This window comes from Pezoporus flaviventris, unplaced genomic scaffold, assembly GCF_033815535.1.
Source record: "Pezoporus flaviventris isolate CSIRO_AGI_PZ_B2104156 unplaced genomic scaffold, CSIRO_AGI_Pfla_v1 ptg000023l, whole genome shotgun sequence".
NCBI classification, from domain to species: Eukaryota; Metazoa; Chordata; class Aves; order Psittaciformes; family Psittacidae; genus Pezoporus; species Pezoporus flaviventris.
This window is the reverse complement of record NW_026892571.1, coordinates 1,694,184-1,709,312: the sequence shown is the minus strand read 5'-3', so window position 1 is coordinate 1,709,312 and position 15,129 is coordinate 1,694,184.

The window sequence follows — 15,129 nt, the reverse complement described above, 5'->3', positions numbered from 1 at the left end:
AGAAAAATTGGTTTTGAAGAAAAAAATAGTGTGCTAGGTAAGACTTCAAAGACTAGAAAAGATCTAATAGACAGAAATGAATAACACAAAAATACAAAAGAAGAGAGACTGAAAAAACAATCCAAAGCACAAGATCAACTTGCTCCATGTCCCCAGTATTACTCTGTTAACCCTTTTGCGCCGACACTGTGGAACTGGTTTAGTGATTATAGGGAATTCATATTTCATCACCCCAGCAGCTGGCTGTCTGCAGTCAGCTCTGCAGTCCCTCCCCGAGCTCTTCACCCTGTGCTTTGCCCCACTCCATATCTCTATCAGCACACCTGCAATTCCTTTCCCCACTGGAGGGCACAGCAGCTGCCGTGCCCAGCTCTTTATCACGCTGCTCCCGTGCCTCCCGGAGAATGCACAACGGCCTTTTCAGTAAGAAGCCACCCAAATCACTGTGCCCTGGGTGGAAAGCCCACCTGATACTGCATTTCTAATCACAGGGAACAGGAGACAATGCATTCAAAAGAAGGACATAGAATAGGCAATTAAACGTCATATTGGTTCGAGAGTAGAAGTTGCTGCTATTACAGTAAATTTGGGTTTGCTAAATTCAGAACCACCCACCAGAAATATTTTAAACTAGATTAAAGGAAAGGCAGGTAAAGCTATGGCTTTATGCAAAACACACTGCAGCATTCTTTGGTCTTGGTTCTGAATCATTGACACAAGGAGGATTTTTGTCACTGGCTTAGCAGAACAGAACTAGCTATTAATGGACTAAAAATTAGCTATTTAGAAAATATTCTCAAAAATGTCAAAATAATTCTGAAACCAGGGAAGATATGTAACACCATTAATCTACAGTCAGATAGAATGGTAGGCAGAAACAGAGTTTAAATGGTGCTGGAAGAAAATGAAAACTCAGTGGTTACCACACAGAAAACAAAATTTAATTGCAAAATCTGTGTCTAACACAAGTTCAATGGTAGATGAAAACAGAAAAGAAAATTTTGTGGAATTTAATTTCCAAAGTTTTCGCACCTTTTTTTTTTTTCCCCTTAGGTTGGTTGGTTGGTTTTCCAGAATTTCAGCCTGACAGTTTACTTCACTTCTCTGAACATGTAAGGACAGGAGCTTTCCACTGAGAAAATCTTGATTTATACACTTCTACACACCTATTTCAATCCCTTTTTCAAGTGATTTTGGAAGCCATTGTGAAAGTGGGTATTGTTTTGCTTCAGTATATAGTATTCCATGAAAATCTGTTTAGCAGGGCCAGATTCCGGATGCTTTGGTTTTAGACAGTAATTTTTGCAGAAAAGGTCCTTTATATGTCATTACTAATGACGTTACTACCTTCTCCCGCTACCCTCTTTTGGAGCAGATAATATTTGACATCTTAGTTTGCAATCTCAGAAAAAGGCAAGAGAACAGAAACTGTCCTATCAGAAGAAAATGGCTTCAGAACCTGGTAAATATATCATGTTTCTATGGTGACGTGTTAAAAATTGGTGTGTTTGAATAAAGAGTGTACCTGCTTTGTGATTAATTGTAGACGTCAATACATAGAGGTACCTGCAAGGCAATTAGCACTGTACTTTCCTAAATGTCACCCCATTGTAAATACAGAATGGAAATAAATAGACAGATTGGCCTAGTGCATGTTGTTTGGATTTGGAACAAGAATCTCAAAAATGTGAATCCTAACCAAGCCTATTTTTTATTATGTACTGCTGATAAGCTACAACAGACTCCTCTCTTTTTTTCTGGTACACTGTGGGGCCAGTGCCACCCATCTCTCAGAAATGCCATGTGGAGGGAGGTCCGTACTAGTCAAAGCCATCATCAGACTGAACCCTAGGAAATCCAGGCCTGTGCAAATTTCTGTGTTTTCTTTGTTACTGGAGCCCAGGTTGCTACATTTTACGGTCGGCTTTACAGCGGCCAGTTAATTTGATAATCCTTTTCTGTCCTGTCTTACCCAATCTTACAGTCTCGTGAACAACTGAGAACTGAAACAAAACTATAGGCTGAGGTAGGGAGGTGACAAATGGAGCCTGATGTCACTGCTGTCTATACAAGGTTGAATATGCATTGCCAGGACATGGATGAAAAGTGACATTTAATAGTTTAACTTCTATAAGGTAAAAAAAAAATTGTCCACACACACACACCCCACACCCCCCCCCCCCCCCATGGGCATTCAATCATGCTTGTCTTCTGGCAAGTAACTATACCCAAAGATGGGGGGGGAGGAGGCTTTCCTATTTCATCAAATAGCCAAGATTTTATTTTTTTCCAGCATTTTTCTCCTTTTATCTATCACATATTAGCTGCTGGTGGCCTTTCGAAAGCTAGCGGATCATATGATGCTGGCTCTCCTTCTTTCCATCTGCTAGCCTGCATAATAAGAAAACTAAAATATATATTAAATATTACTTTTTTATGAAGCTAATTAGTACAGATGCTGCAAGAATCTGACATGATCATAAAAGGTTTTGTGACAGAATTCCTCTGTTAAAGTAAAGCTCATCTAGAAAGTTGGAAATCCTTGTCTTTAAGGGTCTTTCATTAGTAGGACACACTAAACAATGATCACTGCTGTACGATGAGAGACAAATTAATGAATCAAACATTACAGATTTCATCACATTGGCTCATTTGCATTTAAGCTGGTTTCCAGCTCTGTCATGCATTTGCTTTTAAACGAGCCCCTGTGGATAGTGCTGCAATGTTTGATTCATTAATTTGTTTCTCAGTGTACAGCAGTGCTCACTGTTCAGTATACGGTGAAATACTTTGAAAATATTTGTTTTAACAACCTGTCTTTTATTTCAACATGGAAATAATAAAACCCTGAAGAAGAAAATGCTGGCCATTTTGTGACATAGCCTCTGCCAAATCTCCCAGTTGCTGCCCCGGCCCATCGTTATACCACTGTGATATTATCTGGATTAAGTCTTCACAGCTTGCTTTCACATATTCTACAATTTCATAAAGCTCTGAGCCAGCTCTTTGGGTTAGTGTTATGATGCCCAATTCAGCTCCTGGGAAGTTAAAGGTGGCTTTAAGCCTTACTCTCTGATCCTTGGATGAGTCCCAAAGAGTGACTTAGATCAGCCTCCCGGATGCTCGGTGACATTCTGCCACTACTGTGCCTAGTACACCAGTTCCTCTACATTATAACAGAGTGAGTTGCTTGGCAAAGCCATCTCTGCGAGAGCTGCAAAACTTTGGAACTGGTTTTTGGTTTGTAACAGCTTGAATTTGGTGACCTTAGAGTACGTCGAAAGCACCATCTGTTTTAGAAGAAAAGAGAGGCTTTTTCCCTAGCTGGTCAGCGCGTGGAGACAAGTGTTTTGGTAATTAGCTGGGTAGTTGAGTTCTCAAGCCCCTATCCAAACCTCAATTTTTTAAGTTTGTGCACTTGAATACAACACTAATTATACATGTACAGCTTTGTTGTAGGGATCATTGCTCATGTTTAATTCTAAAGAAATAAATACATGTAGCAAATGAGCAAGATGGAAGCTGGTTTAGCAGGCAGTAGGAACTGGAGAGCAAAATGCTTCTTGAGCTAGACTTCCCTCCTCTAACATGACTGTGATGGATTGTAAGGTTATAAAGACAAGCCAAGACAATACATTTGGACTATGGGATTCATGGAAATGAGGAACTAATTAAATGAGTTGTTTTTTTCATGAAACAGGCAGGTTTTTATATACTGAGAATTGGAGTTCAGTAGCATCAGCTTGTTGCATTGCACAGGCGTTTTCCCCCCACTTTGATTTTTTTAAGACTCTCTCTGAGCAGTGTGTTATATGTAAAGAACAGGACAAAAGTAAATGTGATTGATACAAAAAAAAAAGCAAGACATCAAAATAGAAAGACAACATCTTACACCCATGTTTCAGAGATCTTAAAGGGAAATTAATATAGTTCTCATGCTTGCTTACTCCAAATAATCCATAAAATAAACTGTACACTAAAAAAAGCTAAACGAAACAACCCCCCTGCCTCACTGTCAGACATAACCAGCAAAGCTACAGTATGCCAAGTGCAACCAACACAAACCTACCCTACAGCTAGAAGAATACCATACCCAGACAGCCTAAGTGGGCTATGTATGAGACACTGCGCTCCACTGATTAACACACACAGAGAAAGGCTTGTTTCCATCACATCAGAAAGCCCCTGAGAAAGACTATCCATTTTCTGTTCCTGTGTAGAAAGTAGGGATGAAGTTTGTAAGGGACACCCACACCTTTGGAAAGATTGCTGCACATTTGTCCTTTACAACATTTAACGTTTAACATTTGAATGTTTACCTGGTATTTTCTGCAGCAGAAAATGGCTTGGTTTCTCCTTACAAATACAGTAAATGTTGTATTTAACCATAGCCTTAATTCTGCCCACAAGGAATTATATAATGGGAGATTCTAAAAATTGTTTGAAAGGCTGGAGTCATTTGAATGCTTATTATGAAAAATGTACCTCATTGGAAAACAAGGTTTTTGGGTTTTTTTAAAACAATAACCTCTACATTTTTCTTCCTTGAAAGATCATATTTCACAGAGGCAGGTCAAATACTCCCAGAGAAAAGCTAGGCTGTCTTCATATGAACATAAGAATCTATAAAAATTCTTATAGGAGCTTGCACAATCCAATTGCAAGACGATTTTATATTAAATGCCCAATTAGGTCTTGCTCAAGGTAGAAATCACTTGCTTATGCATGTAAATATACTGAATCAAATAAATATGGCAACAAATACTCAAAAAGACTGGCAGTAAGATGAAAATGTGGAACTCGGTGTCAAGAGCATGTTAACTACACAATACTATTGTTTTCTCCCCAGATCTCCCACCATACTCATATGGAGCTACAGCAATAATGATGGAGGAGGAAATAACTCTTTTCATGAGCAAATGTTTGCGCTGTCCTACTATCTTAACATAAGAAACTCCTACCCTGGTCGCTTCTCATAAAATGCTTCCAGTGCACAGCATGGTCTCTTAAAATAGCTGACTTCATAACAGAAAGTACATTATCAGCTTTCACCATATTCTGGTCTGCTTTAAGAAATCAACTATTTAAAAAGCCACCCTGAAACCCTACCCACACTTACAAGTCCATAAACTGGTAACCAAAAAAACCAGTACCCAAACCCTAAACCCCCAAATAACCCGACAGTGATGAAGATTCATGTTAAACATTAGGGAATAATTTTCTGTTGTTTAAATTTTAAAACCAGGATTTTAGCCAATCACAGGTGTCTTCTCAATTTAAGGTGGGTTCAACAACACTTCTGACTCTCCACTCACTGGAATACAAGTCCATTTGTCACCCATATTTTAGATGGCAAAGTGAATTTAGTCTCAACCTAATGAAATCACATAACAACAGATTGCTTAGGATACCTATGAATTTCCATCAGTCTCATTTTTTAATAGAGACAGCAGGTTACTCTCTGTCAGGTATAGCTGAGGCAGAGTTTCATGTTAGGAGCTGCTATCAAAGTTAGCCATCATTCTGGTTAACTCTTCCTCAGATCTTTCCAATATTTCAATCTTCCATTTTGTTTATTCACTAAAGAAAACTGATTCAACAAAAAAGTCAATGTGCAAATAAACTAATTGTCTTAAACTGTGAGCATGAAAGTCCTCCCATACCTCTCACTGATATCCTTTCCATTTACAGAAAACTCACATATCAATTAAACTCACCTGTTAATTAAAAGCTTGTCTGGAAAATTCCTTGCTAGTTGGAGGCAAAAGAAAGTGTAAAACATATCTGAATGCTGAAGCTTTGAATTTTAATTACTTACTCCCAGGTTCGTTTGTGATCCCTCAGGTGTTGGCTGGGCAACAGCAAAGAACTGGAAAAAAGAAACAAAATTATTTTGTAATTCCTGCTGTGGGGAAGAAAATGCACTGAGAAGGTTTCCAATTTTCTCTTCTTATCTTGTTTAGATTTATTCTTTATTAATGTACTTATAAGAAAGTATCTACACACAAAGAAAAAAGATTCTGGAAGATTACAGGCAACTACACCAAGTAATTGCTCTACAAATTTGATTTATTTTTTTTTTTTATTAATATGAGAATTCCTATTATGCATCTCTCACAATAGGGAATATCAGTATAATTATAAAAGAGGAAATAATGCGTAGAAATTTGGTGTAAGGGCCACAGCTTTTATCAGATCACACATTACATGTATATATTAAATTTGATAAGTTGTTTATTTTATATGCATCTAAATAGAAAAGACATTAGCAGATTTAATAAAAATTGTGGAACTCGCAGGAATGGCATCCTCCTTCTCTATCCACCCATATAATAGCTGGGGGGGTTGATCATTTTCTTTCTTTCCTACATTTTCTTAGACAAAATATCTTTTTTATTAACACAGAAGGATCCTTCATCTTAAGAGAGACTGTAAACTAAATACAGAGGCTGTGGATAGTACTGCTTTTCCTCATAATCACCATGTTACTCCAGAAGTCACAATATCGTAATAACCTGAATTTATTTTTTTTTACTGTCATTTACTAAGGATAAATATCTGAGATTCTGGTTTGGATCAGCAATTTTTACAATATGAAAATTCATTTGTGACATTTTACAGAGGAACTTAAAGATTTCATGAGGTTTCTGATGAATCTTTGCCTGTGAAAAATTGGGCCATCTGAATGAGGCAGAGATTTACACATTCAGTTCTCCAAGAAATGGAATGAGGACTTTCTATTTTTTTATGACATACACACAGCATATGTACATCTGTTTAAAAAAGTTCAATTATCAGTTAAACTACTCTAGCAAATTAACTTGCGTGCAAGTAGATGATAATAGCAGATGCACTTGAAAGTAACTGTGTTCACATTATGTAAGTTTTCTTCCTCAAAATGCTTAAGAATGAGTTTTAAATCATAACAACCCCTCAAAAAAACAAGCAAAACCAAGCAAAAAACTCAAAACCCAAACCCAAACGAATATAAACAGTATATTTACTGTGTATGTAAGTCAGACTCAAAATATATTAAGTGAAAACACTAAGCAGAACTGAGCAAGTGTGGCTATTCAATTCTGACACAGATTATGAGACAGTTAAGGAAGCAGATGCTTCTTTAAAGCACGTTTAAAGGACTGGTAATGTTAAACAGCTTAGACCCCACTTGTATTAAATTCATGATGAAGGTTTCCTTATCAGACGCCCAAAACTTTATGAACTGTCCCAACACAAGTATTTCACTATTACTGTCCTTTGAGCACCACTGTTTTATCAGTATATATTTGGTTATATATTCAAGTAGAGTTCTGGTCACCGTATTCAGCAAAAAAATATGAATACTGTGCAATTCAGTCTTTTTTAGGAGCCTTAAATAAATCAAAATACTAAAGCACATTAGGAGCGGATGAAGAATAAACCATAACAAAAAGCAAGTAGGACTCTATCAGCTGTTTTGTTCTGAAGCTCTCTTTCAAATGCAGACAATATCTTGTTTGCTGGGGGATAGGCCTTATAAACAGAATCTTATTTATAATGGAAAATGCATTGCAGCAGAAGTAGCCATGATACATTCAAACACCCAACCTACAATTACTGACTCTGTAATTCACAGAAGAATGTCTTATAAAAATTCAATTCATCAGCAGGTCTTATGTAGATTACTTGTAAATATGACTTTCAAAATTAATACATAATCTTTCTGGAAGAATGAGAATCTTCTCTGAAAAAATGACAATGCCATATGTGGTTGAACTTCAGCATTAGGAGCTGAGGTAGCTAACACAAAGTGTAATTGCAAATGTGTTTATTTAAGAATTTATTAAAATATTATGCCCTCTACAGTTATTTACAAAAGGTCTTCCTTCTCCAGCATGGGATGGACCCATTATATCCACCTCTAGGTGATAAAAATACCTTTTACAATATTTATATTAAAACAAAACATCTATTCCAATTACAGCAGCATGGACTACAGGCACAACAGTATTACAACTGTGTAAGTATCTAAGATAATAAAGGGATGGATAACATCCATCATTCATGAAATCCATCCTTCTCATTCACAAATGGAAAAAACCATGACGTGAAAAGGTAACAGAGGGAAAGTTTGGAATATAACTGAATGCAGACAGCTGGGTTCACTGAGCCTGCCCCAGACCAAGGCGCACCAGGCGAAGCTCACCCAGGACTTGATTTTTTAAAGCATAATGGCATCTGTTGAGCCAGGTTAGGAATGTCTACATTTTACAGGATGTGTAAAGTGCGATATCCTTCTACAAACACAAACAGGTGATTGTGGATATATTAGTCTCAGAAAAAGAGAAATCCTTATGCACCTGACACTTGACAGTCACTGATGCAATGAATAAGTCACTGCGAGTCACAAATGTCTTTTTGTTGCAGGTTATAGAGGCCGCTGGATTCTTTTATTTCCTTAGTTTTATTGATCCTCTGGGAATGAGGGTGAAGGATAGAAATTCTATGAGAATTTTTCCAATGATCAATTTTTCACTTTATCTGAAGTATGAGACAATGCTGTGCATCCTTTTCTGTTTATGACTGAATAATTAAATAAGGAGGAAAAAACAGCGTGTAAATGAATTGCAAGTTTTCCCAATGTTTTGCATTGTGCAGAGCCTTTAATAAAAACACCAGCTGGAAATAATGGTATGTTCCTAGGAGAAACGGTAAATGCTAAAGATCAATCTGATTCTCTTGAGTTCTGTCTTTAGCACATTTTCTACTTTTGTCCTTTTTCCTGTACATGAATTCTTGAATTAGTCTTCTCTTCATACATCTATTCTATCCTTAAAATTCAGACATGTTTAAACAATGACACAAAAGCCTTAACCATTTTGACTGTATCCAGTCAGCATTTGTCAGTACCCCAGTTTGGTTCCAAGTTTCTCTAAAAGTGTTATTTAAAGAGCAATAAGAACTTCTTATTCATACAGTCATGCTTCTTTGTTATTCTTACTTGTTGGCATCCAGCATCCAATATTTTCTGCATATTACTGTTAATTTGTGCTTCATGGGGAGTGACTGTTCTTTTCCTTTATGGCAGCAATCAATGACCACTTCTCAGTAGTTACGAGACAGAATCCTATATAAAAATGGGAAAGCATATTAAGCTTCTATATGATCCTTGATCTTTTGCCAGTGTGTCTGATCCATTTCCAGACTACATGAGTCAGGCTATGTGCCTTGGTTAATAAGTAAACAGTTCCTGTAAAATTTCTCTTTTCTCCTACCATCTTAACCCTCCATGTTGTTTGAAGAAATCCATATTATATTTCAAACAAAATCTCTTTTCTTAAGGAACATCAGTAGTGTCTTAGGTCTGAAACTTCAGAAATGAAGCAAATCTCTTTTTGCTAGTGAAGCTTTTGGCAAAATATTTTCCTGTGTATTACACAGTATGTTATGATCATGATCAGCACAGATTTTGTAAGTCCCAGCAGCCTGGTCTCTTATGACTGAGACATTTTACTTCTCCAAATGAAGTGAAAGGATAATGTATGTGACTTAGAATGAAAATCATTCTCTCCCTGTTGAGCGCTTTTCTGGTTCTATTCTTGGCAAATATGAAAAAATATATCTGTCATGATTAGTAGTATAGGCATGTATCAACTGAGACATGGACTATAGCTCCCAAAACAATTTCAAGTTGCCATTGAACTTTTCAAGTGTTTAAAGTAGAAAATTTTAGCTACTGCCAGTTTGGTCTGCATTTGTCATGACTTCGCTGAGCAATGATTTATCACTTCATTTATCAATTAAAAACTGATTTGGGATTTACTGTTATATTCAATAGTGTAACTCTTAGACATACAAAATGCTGGGTTTATTTCTATACGAAGTGCTTTTCTACATTCCTGTCTTGTGCAGCAGAGGAAGTACAGGGATTCTTCCTCAGGACAGATCTACCTGTGCTGAGCTTAGTGGTAGTTCAGCGCAGGAGGCTCTTACACGGTTAATGCCGGGGAGTTTCAGTCTCTCATATTTCACACTCAGAGGAGTGCAGGGTAGAATCAAAGGCTGCATTCTCCAACACTGTGCAAGACAGCTCTTTCACAAATCTGACTATTTTTCCAATCCTGCCAGTGAAAGGGGAAAACAAGTATAGAGAATGTGAGCCCATACTGTGAGCCTGTACAGAAGGTACTTTGGCTAAGCCTGGGGGCTGGATCACTCTTTTTTCCTACTGGCATCATGACCTTTCAGCAATTTGTTAATGTCCAATTTATTTAAAAATGTTATGGTGATGAGTTTTGCTAATTTCAAGGGTTTACAAATGACTATGGAATACTTTGTCACTAGAAAAGAAAGCGCAGATCAATAGATCAGAGAAGGATCTGAGCAGAGCAACAATCATGCTATAAATGTCAGCGCTGAGCACTTTCCACACAAATAAAACAAAGCTGCCATCGGCAGACACTTTCAGGCTTGAAGCGTCGCGCTGCTGCTGTGTGACTGTGTTACAATCCCAAGGTCACTTACCCGGCGAGCAGGTGGCGTGACACTCGGCAAGCCAATATCGCAGCTCTGCCTTTACACATAGCTACTCCCCAGGAAGACAAAGCTTAACGCTTCAAAGTGACTTCCACACCCCACGCCCCTTTCACAAACGGAAGAGTTCAAGTCAGGAACTGTTCCTTAACAAGAAAATGCAGAGGTTCTTTTTCTTCTGTTTAGTTTGTAACTTAGTCTTTCAAGTAGAGAAAGAGGAAGTAGGGAAGATGCAACATTCATATCTTGTGATTTGCTACAGCCTGTGGTTTCATATCCTCTCATAAGAACATCACAGAGGTCTGACAACTGACCATGGTTTGCCTCCTGATACAGACAACTGATACCTCATGCTGCAAACGTCAGGTTGGGTCTTGCCTGAGAATCTGAGGAGCAAATGTGATTCTCAGTCGTACAATTTGAATGTTGTGCTGCAGGATGAAAGTGAATGTTTTTAAGGTAGGAAAGCTAGCTATCATAACAATGCTGGCTTCCAGCTTTTCACCCCAAAGCTGCTTCTTTTCATGAAAACAACTCTTTAGTAATAAACTTCTGCATCTCGTCTACAACTTAAGATTGACATATCAAAGTCCTATTCACCTCGATATGTCTGGAGTTTCTATATCAACTTACATACCTAGAGGCTGCCCAGTCTAGCCATCTATCCTACTGTTCAGACCGTCCGTACATGTTATATCAAATTAAAGATCCCATTTTGATGGGATCCTGATATTCAGTTAGAGTATCAATCTCTGGGATCTAAATTATTACTCAACATTTTAAAAATGGTATAAAATGTATTAATTTAAAAACCTATGCCCCAGCTAAAGAATGAATATAAGGAAAAAAAATTGTATGTTTGGGGATTTTTTAAGTTTGCTAAGAGCAAATGGGAGATTTTCAGAAGGATTCAGTACTCAAGATTTCCCCTCCTGCCATTTGTATCCTGACATTTGAAAGCAGGTGGTATCTCACATGATGAGAATATCTGAAAGTGTGGCCGTTTCTTTCAGCATCTAAATAATGAACAAACTTTCTGAAAGCAGTGCCTTGCTGTCTCTACCCACAGTGTGCTGGTGCCTTAGGTTAACAATAGTTAGATGTGAAACTTCTGACGCGATAACCTTTCATGGGCCTTACATTTATAAAGACAGTAACCTCCCCTCCTCAATGTATTAATTGTTTTCTGTGTGAAATATTACTATGATTTCAGCTGATCTGTAATTTCCTCCTGACAATGTGCATCCAAGCGTCGTAAGCCTCTACTCTTGTACAGGGTAACCAGGGTTTTTTGACATTTAGAATATCCAGCGGCATGACAAGAATTTGTATTTGCATATACATAAATTGTGCCAGGGAAACTAGATGAGTGACAAACCATCAACAAGCTGCAGCATTGCCCGCAGCTTTCACATCAAGCATGGCTGCATATAAAAATATTACAATGTTTTATATATACTCCTCTGAAAAAGAGAATGTATATTCTAAAAATTACTGTAAAGGAGAAAAACATTTATTATATTTATTTGAAACCTTTTTGTATTGGTAATCCATTGGTGGGGGGGGGGAGAAAAAGAGAAGTTTTCTTTCTGATATGATGCTTGACAACTTCTATGTGAGGATTTTCTTTCTCATCCATCCCTGACTATCAGTAATGGTATCTCCTGAGGTTAAACCAGGCTGCATGATGGCTGTGAAAGGTTTGTTATAGCTTACTATTGCATCCCACCACTGTGTCTTCCTTCCCTCACCTGAAGAAACAGCTGAACCATACAACTAAACCTATGGCTAGTGAGGATTAGTGTCACAGAAAAGTAAAACATGATTTGGTTTTCATGTGACTGATAGTGCATATATTCCTCAGAATCACAGCAGCGTCCAAAGGGACATTTCATGCAGCTGAAACAGGCAGCTCATGCAAACCATCTGCAACTTAAGCACATGACAGACCCAGCGGTGATTTCATAGTTGCCAGTGAAACAAACTCTGACTCTTCCCAGAGAGACAACTGCTGCTGCAAAACAATGCAGAACGTTTCACACCTTGCCAAATGAGTCTTGTGAGAGCTGACCAAAAGGAAAGAATAAAGTAACAAAGAAACTACAGCTAAAAAGGAAACTAAACTGAACTTAAAAAAACCCTAAATCTACAAAGTAATGCACAAAGTAAGAATACTCTTGTTGCATAACATCCTGCTTTGTCTCCAGCTAGTAAGGTTACATATTGCATGAGACAGTGCATTTAAGTGCACAAGTGCCAAATTTAGCATTTCATACCTTCAGCTAAGACATTTGTACAATGCAAGATAAAAATGGAATGTGGAAATAGGTATGAAATTCCTTTGCTGAAGATTTTTTCTTTTTCTAGTGATGTTGAATTCTTTTAGAATGGCTGATGCATCTAAATGGGTATCACAGAGTCATCACAGAAACATTTAGGTTGGAAAAGACCTTTAAGATCATTGAGTTCAAACCTTAACACAGCACTACCAAGCCCACCACTAAAACATGCCCCTCAGTACCACATCTACACACCTATTAAATAGCTCCAGGGACAGTGACTCCACCACTGCCCTGGGCAGCCTGTTTCAATGCCTGAGCACTCTTAGTAAAGAAATGTTTCCCACTGTCAGGTCTAAACCTCCCCTGGCACAGCTAGAGGCCATTCCCTCTTGTTCTAGCACCTCACTACATCCTCCTTTCAGGTAGTGATAAGGTCTCCCCTGAGCATCCTTCACTCCAGGCTGAACAGCCCCAGTTCCCTCTGCTGTTCCTCATAAGACCTTTCGTACGCCACTCCTCATAATGAGCATATAAGGGTCAGAACTGTGAGAGAATCCCAAGTGTCCCTGGTTTTTGGTGAGGGGGAAGTAAGTGCTGTCCTGAAAGTGCTCCGCTCCCATGGACAGGTTTCTCGTTGACCTGTGCATTGCGCTTCTGGCTCACAGACTGCGCCTGCCTGGAACCCCTGCAGACCCATCGTAATTAGATCTGCTGAAATGTAAGTCACTTTGGCAAATTCTCACCTCAGTCAGCTTAGTAGCACTAGGTACCTAGGAGGCCCCAGGGGCACACACTGGGTCAGCGGCAGACACGCTGAACTCAGAGGGAAGGGAGTTTTGCGGTACACCAGTTGCTGAAACCTGGTGTTCGTAAATGAAGAGTACAGATGCATTACTGAGACAGACGACTTGTACTCCTAGCTCTTCCTGAAGCTTATGTTTCAAAAGGAGGCATGTTATTTTATATTGATGCTTGCTAGGTCACAGAACTTCTCTTCAGCTGATTCAACAGACATCTGTTACATATCTATTAATCAATCATCTCTAAGTTGATTTTATGGTTGCAAGTAGCAGAGTCGCATTTCAAGCAATTTCTAAGATTATGAAAGCAGCTAATAGCTCTGTCCTGGGTTTCATTACACAAAAAATTTGTTTGATTCTATAGATAAGAGTGAATAATGGAGCTCCTTTGTCTCTATGTCACTACTTCTAACAAGGTTAAACAAAGGCAGTTTAAGAAAACCGCACCGCTGAGCTGATGGCCATTTCCTCACATCACCTGTTTGTTTGACATGACCTGATCTATGCGTCACAAGATGACTTACCAGTTTAAAAAAAGAAAAAATCCCCGATGGGCTTTATCAGCTTCAGAGACTCGTACATTATACACAAACTTGCTTCTAACCTTTCTGTTAGGAATTACTCTCTGGAAGAGCTTTCAGGCTACATTTTTCTCTTTCTGTAATTTCTTGTGAATAATTACTGCCTCGGGTACCAAACATACTTTGGGTTCTCTCTGCTGTGACATGCTGATGTCCACACTGTGTACAGATCTTAAGAAAGCCAAAACCATCATCATGCCAAACTGCCAGCTACTGAAAAATGATTAACTGTTACACCTGCATGAAATCTTCTCAAACACCCAATGCTTTGGTTATGTTAAGTCTTCAAAAATGCAAACCAGATAACAAGTTTTAGTGACATTTCTATAAAATACAGTCCATTTATTTGTCAATATGCCAAAGAAGGTTGCTCTTATAGTCTGGAATTTGGGCTACATCATCTGTGGAAATGAAAAAATGCATTTATCAAGCACTTGACTGATGGACGGTTCCTCTCCTGGATGGTTATGGAATGGTAGCTAGGAGAAAAATAAATAAAAATCCCTTTACTGGGGTTTCTAGATTTACAAGTTTGGGAAAAAGCTTTCTCTAAACCTTGCAGTTCTAAATGCAGTTGTGTTGTAGCAGCTGACCCCTTTGAGGTACAGGCTGTCATCAAACCCAGGATTCATTTACCAACTTAAACCAGAGAAATACAATGATATAATTACACAGAAAACATACAAGATAATAGGCAATGTTTATTTGCTTTGTTCTTTACTTTGCAAGCTCCTGAAGGTAACAAAAGCTTTGAAGACATGGATTATGACATTACAGCATTGGGTTTAAGTGTTTTCATGGAATAAATTTCCTGTCAAACAAAGGAAGCTCTCTTTCACTACCAAAGCTCTAAGGACAGCAGTCAAAGACCAAAAATCAGCTGCTTCAGTTGTGCTTCATGGCTAAATTGCAACAAGGGGAAGGAGGAATATTTGTACTCGTAGTCTTATTTCC